At 49.7% G+C, this 14891-nt stretch overlaps 1 protein-coding gene across 3 annotated transcripts in view; it reads right to left on the bottom strand.

Moving 5' to 3' along the window:
* Window positions 1-8: 8 nt before the first annotated feature.
* The window catches only part of snx19b (sorting nexin 19b), a 58258-nt gene continuing 43375 nt past the window's right edge, over window positions 9-14891 (bottom strand). Inside the window, exons 15-16 of one of the 3 annotated variants that reach the window (XR_008696372.1) lie at window positions 8874-13796; window positions 9-8741 (exon numbers count right to left, since the gene is read on the bottom strand). The gene's annotated coding sequence lies outside the window, so the exon portion shown is untranslated. Of the gene's footprint in view, window positions 13797-14891 lie in introns of all 3 variants that reach the window. The other 2 variants (XR_008696373.1, XR_008696371.1) reach the window with 2 other exon arrangements.

Genomic DNA, 14891 nt, shown 5'->3' with positions numbered 1-14891 from the left:
TGAGAGAGTTGTCCTTTTGTGCGATTTATTGAAATAATAAAGAAAATAAAATAATGGGGAAAGCAAATAAAAAGCATGGATGTTGATCGTGCACATCAACAAACCAAAAACCAGCTGGGGAGATCAGTGCACACACCACGGAGGTGTGATGCAAAGAGCCCACGATCCTCAAGTTGTCTCTGCCTTTTAACCCCTTTCTCTGGCTCTGGTGGAATGTTTCGCTGCAGCAATGGAATTGTTTGTGCCACTTTATCTCGCTGTGAGTGAGAATGTTTGCTTTCTCACTTCTGCATCGTCATGTCTTGTTATCCAAAGGAAGGAACACTGAGCTTCCAAGACAAGATGCATTCGCTTTAACAGCCTTGGGTCTGGTGGGGAGTCAGATAGGATGGAGCCAGAGTCCGGGTGTAAAAGACAAACATATATCATAAATTATTAGTCAGTCAAATGGAACATCAGATGTTTAGACTTGATGTACGTCAGGGCACAAGAGATTATTTGTTTGTGTAAGAATGTTCAGTATTGCACCTAACCAGCACATGACGAGTGTGTTGGATAAGAAATAGCACAAGGCAAAATTTTTCCATTACATTCCCCCCTTTTGATTACACATTAATCAAACACTAAAATAATAAAAAATTTCAAACATTGCATTTTGAAATATTAACGGCCCTTACAAATGAAACAGTGAGTGTATTAAGTCAAAATTCAAAAATACACCTTCACATAAAATGCATGTAACTTAGGGATAAAAGTTTGGGAGCTGTTTTGGTGGGTAGTTATACAAGAATAACCTCTGTATGAGCATGTGAAGAAAATAAGTCAATAATCGTATTTGTATCAGAATTATATTTTTTGATCAGATTGCCTAAGACTATTGTCAAAGTCATTAAGTGAATTAGAGTTGGGGTTTTTGAACATAGAGCATTGTGTCATTTGATACGAGAGTGTTGCTGAGGTCGCACGCATGATGAGACCTCTAATCAGGTTGTCACAATCGCACAGATGAGGACCCACATGCACAGCACGACACAGCTTGGAAAGTGATAGGGAAGGTTTTATTCCAGGTATGCGGGTTCAACGAGGACAGGCAAGGTTCATACACGAGAGAAATTACAATACCGGAATCGTCGAGCGTCAGGTCGTGGTCAGGCAGGCAAGATCAGCAACAGGCAGAACAGAAGACCAGGGCAGACAAGACAGGCAGGGATAAGGCAGGCTCAAAATCAGCAGTCAGGAACAGGGTACATGATATACGGCCGGACAGGATCAATGAACTGGACTATGACGAGGTACACACGATCTGGCGGGGAACTGAGGACACAGGTGGTGGTTAAATACAACATGACTTGATTACTGATACTAAACAGGTGTGTGTAATGAAGACCGGTACTGACAGGGGACAGCTGTGACAACGGGTAAACAGGAAGTAAAGCAGGAACAGAAACAGAAACCGGGAGTGCTACCAAAATAAAACCGGAAATGGAAACAGGAACCAAAATAAAACAAGGAACAGAGCCAGAACCTGACAGTACCCCTCCCCCTAGGGCGTCTTCCACGGCGCCCACGGAAGCCCCCCCCCCCAAACCAGGGCGGGCGGAGGGCGGTCCCAGGAGGAGGGACCGAATCCCACCCCCTCAAGGCAACCAAGCAGGTTGGGTGGAGGGAGGACCGGAGGAGGGTCAGATCAAGAGTCCACAACACAAAAACAGAAAGTCCACGGCCAGGAAAACGCAGAGTCCAGGAATTCCCTCACGGAGGGTGGAGACGCGGCGAGATCCTGCACAGCCGTCTGAGGCAGGGGGCCACACCCAGTGCCCTTGGGCTGGGCCAGCGTCCACGGGAACCCCCCCGAACGGCGATGTCCTCCTGGCTGACGCTAATCCAGGAGGCTGAGGAGTCGAGGCGGACGGCGCCGCAGGAGGCAGCGCCAGGCGTGACTCGACTGGACTGGGACAGGACTCGACTGTACTGGGACAGGACTCGACTGTACTGGGACAGGACTCGACTGAACTGGGGTCTGGACGTGACTCGACTGGACGGGGGCCTGGACTAGACTCGACTGGACGGGGGCCTGGACGGGACTCGACTGGACTGGGACGGGACTCGACTGGACTGGGACGGGACTCGACTCGACTGGACGGGAACCTGAGCTGGGCTCGGCTGGAACGGGACCTGAGCTGGGCTCGACTGGAACGGGACCGAAGGCTGAACAGGGCGCGGCTGGACTGAAGGCTGAACAGGGCGCGGCTGGACTGAAGGCTGAACAGGGCGCAGCTGGACTGAAGGCTGAACAGGGCGCGGCTGGACTGAAGGCTGAACAGGGCGCGGCTGGACTGAAGGCTGAACAGGGCGCGGCTGGACTGAAGGCTGAACAGGGCGCGGCTGGACTGAAGGCTGAACAGGGCGCGGCTGGACTGAAGGCTGAACAGGGCGCGGCTGGACTGGAGACCGAACAGAGCGCGGCTGGACTGGAGACCGAACAGAGCGCGGCTGGACTGGAGACTGAACAGAGCGCGGCTGGACTGGAGACTGAGGACCGCATGAGTGCAGGGAGTCCTCCCAGCGGAGCAAACATGGAGCTGGGCAGGTGGGTGCAGGCACGACGGTCCGACGGGGCTGAGAGAAGGAAACCGAAACCATGGGCGGTGCGACCGGGGCTGGCGTGGTGCGGAGCGCGCTGTCCAACTCGCCGAGTCGCGCGCACAATCGTTCGTAGAGGAGACGGACACTGGGGCGCTCTAGCACGCTGTCCTCGTCCTCCAAGGTCCACATCGCCACCTCCACGGCACATCGCTGGGTTTTCGGATCGAGCACCCTTCGGTAATCCTCCGCGAGGATTTTAAAATAAACGCGTAGGTCGCTGGGTAGCTCGGCGCATGTAAACTCCATTCCCCCCGTGGTTGACTGATACTCGTAGCCAAAAAGCAAGAAACAAAAACAGTCACTGACCTGGGCGACGGCTGAGTGCTGGCTGGGTCCAAGTTTGGCCAGATCGTTCTGTCACGATCGCACAGATGAGGACCCACATGCACAGCACGACACAGCTTGGAAAGTGATAGGGAAGGTTTTATTCCAGGTTCAACGAGGACAGGCAGAGACGGCGTCAGGGACAGGCAAGGTTCATACACGAGAGAGATTACAATACCGGAATCGTCGAGCGTCAGGTCGTGGTCAGGCAGGCAAGATCAGCAACAGGCAGAACAGAAGACCAGGGCAGACAAGACAGGCAGGGATAAGGCAGGCTCAAAATCAGCAGTCAGGAACAGGGTACATGATATACGGCCGGACAGGATCAATGAACTGGACTATGACAAGGTACACACAAACAACGATCTGGCGGGGAACTGAGGACACAGGTGGTGGTTAAATACAACGTGACTTGATTACTGATACTAAACAGGTGTGTGTAATGAAGACCGGTACTGACAGGGGACAGCTGTGACAACGGGTAAACAGGAAGTAAAGCAGGAGCAGAAACAGAAACCGGGAGTGCTACCAAAATAAAACCGGAAATGGAAACAGGAACCAAAATAAAACAAGGAACAGAGCCAGAACCTGACACAGTTGGATAACTTTCAGTACATTTGGGTCTAGAATGAATAAGAGAATCAGGGATTAAACCAGAATGATGATGCATATTTCCTCTTGTGTTGTCTTTCATCTGTAGATGAAGGATAAAAAATTTTTGTAGCAGTGAATAAAGTGATTGTGAGCAAATCAAACACCAAGTCAACTTCAGGATATTTAACTCAGTGTTGTTGTGAAATTTTCTTCTTCAATAGTAGTGTGCAAAGTTACATGGAAACATCATATGATAAAGGCAATAATTCATGTAACATAAAATGAAGTTTAACAAAACAAGGTTACAATTGATGTCTTGTAACATTCTGCTTCGTCCTGTTGAACAGCGTTAGATTGTTTCCAACCTGTGTGTTGAAGTATTGACAGTTCGTTGGGGTTCTTCAGGTTGTGATCAGCTGATCACAGAGACACTTGGGATTCGTTATCACCGCCAGGTTTCCTCCCAATGTCGTCTGAGTCACTGTCACTCCCGTGATGTGAAGAGTCTACACGTCGTCCAGCGTCGGCAACTCAAGGCTGCTCGTGTGTGTGTTTTCTCAGGAACGTGTGTGTAGATGTATGGTCTGATACTGTGATTCACCGGCGCAGCTTCAGGCGGCGCTTGGCTCACACCTTTAGCTGAATGGTCAACGCAGCCTCGCCTCAGTGCGTGTGTGAGCACAGCGAGGGTCGTTCTTCTCAGTTCCTTTCGTTAGTGGTGAATTCTCCGAGTGGTGTAGATGGAGGGTCGTCTGTCGGATCCGGGACCTTCCTGGATGGAGTTGGATCCAAGTCACTCTTTCTGCGATCTTTACAGCCGTGTGGGTCGTCAGAAGGACCTGGAAGGGGTCGTTTGGAAACGCCATCGTTTGGAGTCCCAATGCTTCCTCCTAAACTCCTTAACGATCGCCCAGTCCCCTGGTTGGATGGTGTAGTGGTCCTGTCGACTGTTTTCACCTGTTGGGAAATCTGAATTATGGGGAAAAGGTGTTTGGGCGGCACGGCTGCCATCAGGCCTAAACCAGACTCCATTGCTACAGATGGAAACATTCGTCTGCCAGAGTCTGCGTTCCTGTGAGGTAGAAAATGTTTAAAGCACAGGGAGATGAGGAAGGAGAGGGTGGAAAGGAAACGAGGAGAGGGAACAAGGATCAGGAGAGGGAGGGGTTGTTGGGCAGCGACCTTCGCAGCAGCATCTGCTGCTGCATGTCGGCAGAAACAAAGTCGTCACTGATGGTGTGAGTCGGACGGTTAAAAACAGCAGAACCTAATCATGATGTGAGATAGGTTTGCAATCAGACTTAAAAAGCTTCCTATGCTTCCACAGAGCATCTGTGGAGTCTGTGTAGATGGTAACAGACTCTCCTTCTGCTAGTTTACTAGCTTCAGTCAATACGATCAACTCTGCAGCCTGAGCAGAGTAGTGTCTTAGCAAAGCACTAGACTTCAAGACGACCTCTTGATAGTAACGTTCAGCATGTTGAGCAAAGTGGTGTTGTATCTAAGTCATCGGGCTGTAGAAAGTGTCAGACTTGGGCAGGTGGCGGACCCACATGCACAGCACAGAGGCACGATTATGGTTAAGCACAGGTTTATTAGATAAGGCAGGGTCAGGCGGTCCAGATCATACACAAAGCGTTCAGTGAAGTACTACACACGGGAGCAGGCGATCTCTAATCCAATGTCCAGGCAGGGTTCGTTACACAAGCAGACTCGGCAAAAGTACAGGCAAGGATAAGACAAACTCACGGTCAGATTATTAGGCACGGTTCTCTCACGGGCAGCGGGATACACGAGGTTCAGGCAGAAGCAATGGTCAAGGCGATCAGGGTCAAAACACGAGTAGCTAAACATGAGATGCTGGAAAGAGTACGGAAACTAACAATCTGGCAACTGGAGTCTGTGAGAGGTGGAGGCTATATACTGATACTGATTGCTGATTGGCAACAGGTGTGGATAATGAGAACCGGAGAGTGACAGGAAGTTAACAAAATAAAACAGGATGTGCCAGATGACATGAATCATGACAGTAAACAACTGGAAACAAAACCCAAATCATGACAGTACCCCCCCCCCCTATGGCGCCTTCCACGGCGCCCACGGAAGCCCCCCCCCCCCCCAAACCATGGCGGGCGGAGGGTGGTCCCAGGAGGAGGGACCGAATCCCAACCCCTCAAGGCAAACGAGCAGGGTGGGTGGAGGGAGGACCGGAGGAGGGCCAAAACAAGAGTCCACACGACAAGACAAAAGTCCACGAACAGGAAAAACAACAACGACGTCTCCCTCTTAAGGCGGGTGGAGACGCGGCGAGACCCTGCCCAGCCGCCGCTGAGGCAGAGGGGCACACCCAGTGCCCCAGCGTCCTCCTGGCGGACGCTGATCCAGGAGGTTGAGGAGTCGAGGCGGACGGCGCCGCAGGAGGCAGCGCCATCCACGCAGCAGGAGGCGCCGAGGGCGAGGCCACCAGTCCGGCAGCCGAGCCAAGGACGAGGCAGGAACCAGCGGCATCCTCCTTGGACCACCGCGACGAGAGACGGGAACCAGCGGCGTCCTCCTTGGACCACCGCGACGAGAGACGGGAACCAGCGGCGTCCTCCTTGGACCACCGCGACGAGACACGGGAACCAGTGGCGTCCTCCTTGGACCACCGCGACGAGAGACGGGAACCAGCGGCGTCCTCCTTGGACCACCGCGACGAGACACGGGAACCAGCGGCGTCCTCCTTGGACCACCGCGACGAGACACGGGAACCAGCGGCGTCCTCCTTGGACCACCGCGACGAGAGACGGGAACCAGCGGCGTCCTCCTTGGACCACCGCGACGAGAGACGGGAACCAGCGGCGTCCTCCTTGGACCACCGCGACGAGAGACGGGAACCAGCGGCGTCCTCCTTGGACCACCGCGACGAGAGACAGGAACCAGCGGCGTCCTCCTTGGATCACCGCGACGAGAGACAGGTGCAGATGCGGCCGGAGCCCAGCCGCCAGGAACCGATGCAGATGCGGCCGGAGCCGAGCCGCCAGGAACCGATGCAGGAGCGGCCGGAGCCGGGCCGCCAGGAACCGATGCAGGTGCGGCCGGAGCCGGGCCGCCAGGTGCGGATGCAGGTGCAGCGGGAGCTGCGACGGGAACGACCCCCTCCTGGAGGTCCGCCGGGACTGCGACGGGCGCTGCGGCAGGAGCGACCCCCTCCTGGGGATCGTCGGGAGCTGCGGCGGGAACGACCCCCTCCTGGAGGTCCGCCGGGACTGCGGCGGGCGCGACCCCCTCCTGGAGGTCCGCCGGGACTGCGGCGGGCACGACCCCCTCCTGGAGGTCCGGCGGGACTGCGGCGGGCGCGACCCCCTCCTGGAGGTCCGCCGGGACTGCAGCTGGCGCGACCTCCTCCTGGAGGTGCGCGGGGACTGCAGCTGGCGCCGTCTCCTCCTGGAGGTGCGCAGGCGCTGCGGCTCCGAGGGTGACAGGGGCTGGAACGACCTCTCTCGGGTCAACAGGAACGGGGACTGGAACGACCGCTACAGGGCCGACAGGAACGGGGACTGGAACGACCGCTACAGGGCCGACAGGAACGGGGACTGGAACGACCGCTACAGGGCCGACAGGAACGGGGACTGGGGCAGCCTCAACTTGGCCGACAGGAACGGGAACTGGGGCAGCCTCAACTTGGCCGACAGGGACGGGAACTGGGGCAGCCTCAACTTGGCCGACAGGGACGGGAACTGGGGCAGCCTCAACGTGGCCGACAGGGACGGGAACGCTCTCAACGTGGCCGACAGGGACGGGAACGCCCTCAACTTGGCCGACAGGGACGGGAACGCCCTCAACTTGGCCGACAGGGACGGGAACGCCCTCAACTTGGCCGACAGGGACGGGAACGCCCTCAACTTGGCCGACAGGGACGGGAACGCCCTCAACTTGGCCGACAGGGACGGGAACTGGGGCAGCCTCAACTTGGCCAACAGGGACGGGAACTGGGGCAGCCTCAACGTGGCCGACAGGGACGGGAACGCCCTCAACGTGGCCGACAGGGACGGGAACACTCTCAACTTGGCCGACAGGTGGCGGACCCACATGCACAGCACAGAGGCACGATTATGGTTAAGCACAGGTTTATTAGATAAGGCAGGGTCAGGCGGTCCAGATCATACACAAAGCGGAAACTAACAATCTGGCAACTGGAGTCTGTGAGAGGTGGAGGCTATATACTGATACTGATTGCTGACTGGCAACAGGTGTGGATAATGAGAACCGGAGAGTGACAGGAAGTTAACAAAATAAAACAGGATGTGCCAGATGACATGAATCATGACAGTAAACAACTGGAAACAAAACCCAAATCATGACAGAAAGATGTGATCTATTTCAAAAGAATCAAAGACACAGTATGAGGACAAAAGAACAGAAGTCGTACAACCTGATTTCTCCACTGTTTGAGTGAAAGGTCGCGTAGGGTCAGATCAGGAAGACCCAAAGTAGGAGCCGACTGAAGAGCAAGCATGAGGTCAGTGAACGTTGTTCAGCCTCAGATGTCCACGTGAGACAAGAAGTGGACGATGAAGATGTCTGCATCAGAACCCTGAGTGGGGCCTCAGAGAAGGTAAAGTTAGGACTGAAGGTCCTACAGTAAGAACAAAACCCTAGAAAAAAATAAGCTGTTTTTACTTGCACGGTTTAGGCAGGTTTCAAATTGCTTCAACTCTGTTGGGTGAGATAGATTTGCCATCAGCTGTAATTACAATGACCCAGAAAAATGACCTTTGTCTGAACTAACTGTAATTTAGACAGGCTCTTTGTGGCCTGTAGCATCCAATGTTTCAGTAGATTAGTGGTGTCTGCAGTAATGCCATCTACAGTATGGCTTCCTTTAAGAGGGTGTTGTTATTTACATGGTCTGTGGTCAGATTTAGGTGTGATGACCACTGGTTCACATCCTCTCATTAGACCTACATCATGTCTGTGTGTGAGCCACAGGGAAGCAGGGGCTTCCTGTAAGGCTGAGTGTTGGGTCAGACCGTCCTGTGAAAAGTAAAAATAAAAGCAAAAGCATGTAATGTGGGTAAATACGTCACATGGGGTCGGAAGTCGTTCACCAGTCTCCACCCCGTTGACATCTGTTCACGAAAGCACCCACGTCCTGCATCTGTCTCCATCATGTTTTCACAGAGTGACGTGTGGAACTGTAGAATAAAAATCAAAAATTTTTTTGTTCGTTAGTAAAAGAAATCGCAAGCGCAGACCTGTGTTCATCCCAAAAGAGGGAAGTTGCGGTCAGTTTGTTACTGTGTGTGTTAAATCATAACTCTTCAAACCTGTCATCAGGACCAGAAGACACATGTGCTGTACAGGACAGGTCAGATGCGTCTCTGGAGGTCTTATCACATGGGGAAACAAGCTGTGATGCAGCCTGTGTGAGGGCCTCAGTTACAGCTTCCCCTCAGCAGCTAATGATAAGAGCACAGCTAAGCTGAGGTTAACAACAACAAAAGAGAGATTATTTAGAATGTCTGTAGCTGTAACCTGCTGGAAAACAATCAAATACCTAAATTACACATGAGATCTCTTCCTAAAAAATTAACTGGCCATAAATTTGAAAGCAACAATAAATCTCAAGGTGTCTTGCTGTCAGATGTTGCACAAGACAGTGAAAGAATAAGTTTTTCTTTAATAGTCTGGTACGTACAGTGATTAATATTACTTCTCTCTAATAGTCGTCTTCCCTTTAATAGTCATTAATAGTCTGTTTCAGTCAGTTTCAGTTTTCCTATAGTCTGGTTTTGTTTTTGTTTTGTTTTCCTATAGTCTGCTTTGTTTTCCTACAGTCTGGCTAGACATACCTATATTGTGCACAAATCTTTTTAGAAACATGAAGGATTTTATTACTGAATTTGTTGCAAGTTAAAATTGTTTAAACCCATCAGACTGCAAAGTCATGCAGCAGTTGTCATTTAGCTGTTTGTCATCATTTAAAATCACTCTGTGGGATTTTTTTTGAGCAAAAAGCGATTCTTCATTGGAAGCAGATAAGCATGAATTTGAGCGTGTATCAGCTCTAAGCGTGTTTCTTCATTGCGTGTATAAATGTGTGTATGTATGATTTGCGGTACCGTCTTCTATGTCACGTGAAAAGGAACCGTCACCTTCCTCCTTCCCCAACCATCAGTCCCATGTGAGCGCCAGTGGGTGAAGCCTTTCGATGGGACAGTTGTTCCTCGATGACAGACCTTTCCTGGATCCTCGCATGCAGCTCTATTGGGCCAATCACGTCTGAAGCCTCTCCTGTTGTTTCAACCAGTGTCTGTGTCAGCGCACGTCTTCTCACTCTGCTGTTGCTCTGTCCTTGTTTTCCTTTGCTGATTGTCATAAGCACGTGTCTGTGTCAGACACACACGCTTGTAGTAGCTGGTTTATCTGATGAACCCAGAACGTGATGGCTGCAGACGTTGTGGGAGTCGCTGAGGCGTCCATGCTGTGGTCTGTGTCCTCCAGCTGCTGTGGTATCAGAGCTTCTGGTTGTTGGTCAGGCGCTTCTTCTCCTTCGGTTTTTCTGCTGATGGTGGGAAAGGAGTCCAGATCCGGATTTATCCTCATCGCGCTCAGTTCTGCATTAGAATAGAGAGCGTCGTTGCCATGGAGACGAAAAACGGGAAACTCAGGCTCACTCTGCTCTGTGAAAGCAGAGTTTCAACACTGATGAATAGGCTTATTCCAGAATAATAATAGTTATGAAAGAAATAACTTCACTTTATGAATCCCAAAGCTTTAATGAGCAACTGGTTTGAATTTTATGTTTGAGGACTAAAGATTGCAGTCACACCCACAATTTCAAAACGTGTCTCCTGCGTTTTTCTCCAGATGTCTGGCGGAAATTATCATCTCTCTACGTATTGATGTTGTAATGGAAAAATTTTGCCTTGTGCTATTTCTTATCCAACACACTCGTCATGTGCTGGTTAGGTGCAATACTGAACATTCTTACACAAACAAATACTCTCTTGTGCCCTGACGTACATCAAGTCTAAACATCTGATGTTCCATTTGACTGACTAATAATTTATGATATATGTTTGTCTTTTAGGGCGTGGTGCGGTGGGTAGCACTGTCGCCTCACAGCAAGAAGCTTCTGGGTTCGATTCCCGGAGGCGACCCTGGCGCCTTTCTGTGTGGAGTTTGCACGTTCTCCCCGTGCTTGCGTGGGTTCTCTCCGGGTTCTCCGGCTTCCTCCCACAGTCCAAAGACGTGTATTAGGTTGATTGGCCTCTCTCCATTGCCCGTAGGTGTGAGTGTGTGAGTGAATGGTTGTCTGTCTATGTGTTGCTCTGCGATGGACTGGCGACCTGTCCAGGGTGTACCCTGCCTCTCGCCCGTAGCCAGCTGGGATGGGCTCCAGCACCCCGTGACCCCGCACTAGGGAGTAAGCGGTTAAGAAAATGGATGGATGGATGTTTGTCTTTTACACCCGGACTCTGGCTCCATCCTATCTAACTCCCCACCAGACCCAAGGCTGTTAAAGCGAATGCATCTTGTCTTGGAAGCTCGGTGTTCCTTCCTTTGGATAACAAGACATGATGATGCAGAAGTGAGAAAGCAAACATTCTCACTCACAGCGAGATAAAGTGGCACAAAGAGAGACATTCCACCAGAGCCAGAGAAAGGGGTTAAAAGGCAGAGACAACTTGAGGATCGTGGGCTCTTTGCATCACACCTCCGTGGTGCGTGCACTGATCTCCCCAGCTGGTTTTTGGTTTGTTGATGTGCACGATCAACATCCATGCTTTTTATTTGCTTTCCCCATTATTTTAATTTTCTTTATTATTTCAATAAATCGCACAAAAGGACAACTCTCTCATCTGCTTCTTTATGGAAAATTTCCACCACAGAAATTGACGTTTACGAACAGGATCCCGCTGCAGGTCGTCTGGACGGTGTGACCAGGGACGATAGTCCTGAGGACTAGTGTCGCTCAGCCTCCGAACCTTTACAGCTGTTCTAGAGTGGGAGGACTGCTCACCAGTCTGGATCGCCTCTGACGAGATCCAACGAACTCGAAATCCAACCTCTACTCGGCTCGGTGAGAGAGATTCCGTTTTGTCGCGACTTATCGAGGAAAAAAAAAAGAAAACGGGTTTGACATTGGTTTCAGGTATTCGGGGTTTACTTGGCTCTGATCATTTGGTTTAAGGAAAGTAAGGCAAATAACAATTAATTCTAAAGCATCCCCTACTAGACTAAAACATAAAAGAAAACATAATAAGGACTAGAGATGATAATATTTCTCAAACGACTATTTGGCTGAAAACATCTAAAATATAATATTAGGGGAAAAAAATTATAATTTTAAAATTTAATATTCGGGTAAAATGAATTAGGTCAAAGTCTGCCCTGGTGGCCGAGACGGTGGTTGCTAAGGGTTGGCTCGTGGAACGTAGCTTGTTTTTGTCTGTACTGAGGATACAGACCAGTGTTCAGATCTGAGCGCAGTCCAAAGGGTGTGGACAAGGAAATAAAAGACGGCTTCTGAAATACGGAGCGCGTTTGCAGGGGAAAGTGTTCTTGAGATACGAGGGACCCGGGTCTTAGAGGGGCCTGACGGTGAGGGAGCACTTCCGAGAACCCTGTCGCTGATCTGAGCGGTTCCCTTTCTACGGAGACGTCCGTGGAAGAGAAATTTCGAAAAAAGGTTCCGGCCGGAACACAAAAAAGTCTAAAGCAGGAAACCGCCGGGACTCTGAAAGATGGGTTCGGGGCGATCTAAGTCTCCACCACCAGACTGCAGCATTACAAAAGTAAAAGTAAATATGGTTATTAGTGCGTCATGTTTACATGAGTGGGAAACTGGTTATGGGTTCAAAAGGAGAATCACTTAGTGTAAAAGACATATGCACCTTTAAAAGAAAAGTTAGATACAAAAGATGAGATTTGAAAAAGCAAAACTATCAAAACTAAAGCCCTAAAAGAAACAAAAGTGATGAGAGTAACAGGAAAAAAAGGAGATAACAACTCTGGGGAAGAATTGTTTGCACTCGCCACACACACACACACACCACATACACACACACACACACACACACACACACACACACACACACACACACACACACACACACACACACACACACACACACACACACACACACACACACACACACGTCATGCCAAGAGCAAATGCTCCGATTGTTTCTGCTCTCTATTCTAATGCAAATACCTAAACTACACATGCTTTAAGATCTCTTCCTAATAGTTTAACTGAGCATAAGTTTGAAAGCAAAAAGGAGTTTTTAGGTGTTTCGCTGTCAGATGTTGCACAAGACAGTAAAAGAGTACGTTTTTCTTTAATAGTCTGGTACGTTCATTTACCAAAACAGTACATTTTTCTTTAATAGTCTAGTACGTTCATTTATTATTACTTGTGAATTTTGAGTCTTCTCCCCTTTAATAGTCATTAATAGTCTGTTTCAGCCTAAACCTACAGTATAGTGTAAACAAATCTATTTAGAAACATGATTTTATTACTGAATGTTTTGCAAGTTGAAATTGTTTAAACCCATCACCCTGCCATGTCATGCAGCAGTTGTCATTTAGCTGTCTGTTATCATTTTAAAGGATGTAGGATGTTTTTAGCAAAAGGCCAGTCTTCACTGCAATCAGACAAGCATGACTATGGATCAATTGAGCAAAGATTTGGTTCAACTGAGTGTGTATCAGCTGTAAGCGTGTTTCTTCATTGCATGCATGGAAATGTGCGTGTGTGTGGTACCGTCTTCTGGGTCAAGTGAAAAGAAACCATCACCTTCCTTCTTCCCCAGCCATCAGTCTACTGTGAGCGCCCGAGCGGGTGGAGCCTGATGTAGCATGGGACAGTTGTCCTTCGATGGCAGACATTTCTTGGATCCTCACATGCAGCTCTATTGGGCCAATCACGTCTGAAGCCTCTCCTGTTGTTGTTTCAACCAGTGTCTGTGGCAGAGCACGTCTCCAAGGACGGCAGATATAGCTCACTCTGCTGTTTCTCTTTTCCTAGTTTTCGTTTACAGAAGATTGTCATAAGCAGGTGTCTGTGTCAGACACACACGCTTGTATGACAGATTCACAGTCTCTGAAGCTTCAGAGAGGAATCCTTTCATGTGGCTTGTAGTGGCTGGTGAGTCTGCCCACAACGTGATGGCTGCAGACATTGTGGGAGTCGGTGAGGCATCCATGCTGTGGCCTGTGTCCTCCAGCTGCAATATCAGCTACTGTTGGAAAAATACTGCATTTAATCATTGAAACATATTTTGCTGAAGCCTTGTTAGCTGTGCTATAGCTTTGAAGTTTCCTCCCTTTTGCTATTCAAGATATGGGGAGTACCGGTGTGTAGCATCCTTATCTGATGAGCCCAATGCTTGGTTTGTGCAGAAAATATTTCCCACGTACTGTGACTATGCACCTCCCAGAATGCAATACATATTATGAGCTGAATCCTTGTCTTCTCTTCAGTGAGAGGAAGTTGCCTTTTCTATAAACTGCTCACTCCTTGCAAGTAAAATCCTGAAGAAGGTCTCAACTGATTGTGTCTGCTTTAAGATTTACAAAGGGAACTAACAATTTCCGTAACAGCTACCACCCTGGCTTCCGGTTATTGGTTAGGCACTTCTTCTCCTTCGGTTCTTCTGCTGACGGTGGGAAAGGACTCCAGATCCAGATTTACCCTCATTGCACTTAGTTCTGCATTAGGATAGAGAGCAGAAACAATAGGAGCATTTGCATGTATGTGTGTGTGTGTGTGTGTGTGTGTGTGTGTGTGTGTGTGTGTGTGTGTGTGTGTGTGTGTGTGTGTGTGTGTGTGTGTGTGTGTGTGTTTTTTTATTTTTGCTATTTTCAAAACTCTTACTCGTCATAAATTTTGTAATGTTCTGTCCGGTGGTAAAGACTCAGGTTGCCCCAAACCCGTCTTTCAGAGTTCAGCGGTTTCCTGCGTTAGGTTTTTCCTGTTCCGACTGGAACTTTTCTAAAATTCCTTTTCACAGACGTCTCCGCATAAAGGGAACCAGCCAGATCTGGTGACAGAGTCTACCTCGAAGTATTCCCTCACCATCAGCCCCCCTGGGTCCCTCGTATATTAAAAAAAACTTCACTCTGAAAACGTGCTCCGTCTTTCATGAGCTGTCTTTTGTACTTAGCCCCCACTCGCGGTGTGGACTGTGCTTAGATGTGTAACCTTATCTGTACTCCCAGTACGGACAAAAACTCGGTTTCACAAGCCAACCCTTAGCAAATTGTCGTCTCACCACCCAGAGCAGACTTTTGACCTAAATGAGAAAATGTATTATTGTGATTATTATTATTTTGAT

Source organism: Betta splendens, chromosome 13 (genome assembly GCF_900634795.4).
Source record: "Betta splendens chromosome 13, fBetSpl5.4, whole genome shotgun sequence".
Taxonomy (NCBI): domain Eukaryota; kingdom Metazoa; phylum Chordata; class Actinopteri; order Anabantiformes; family Osphronemidae; genus Betta; species Betta splendens.
The sequence above is the reverse complement of the archived record's forward strand: the minus strand, read 5'-3'. Positions and strand labels throughout refer to the sequence as shown.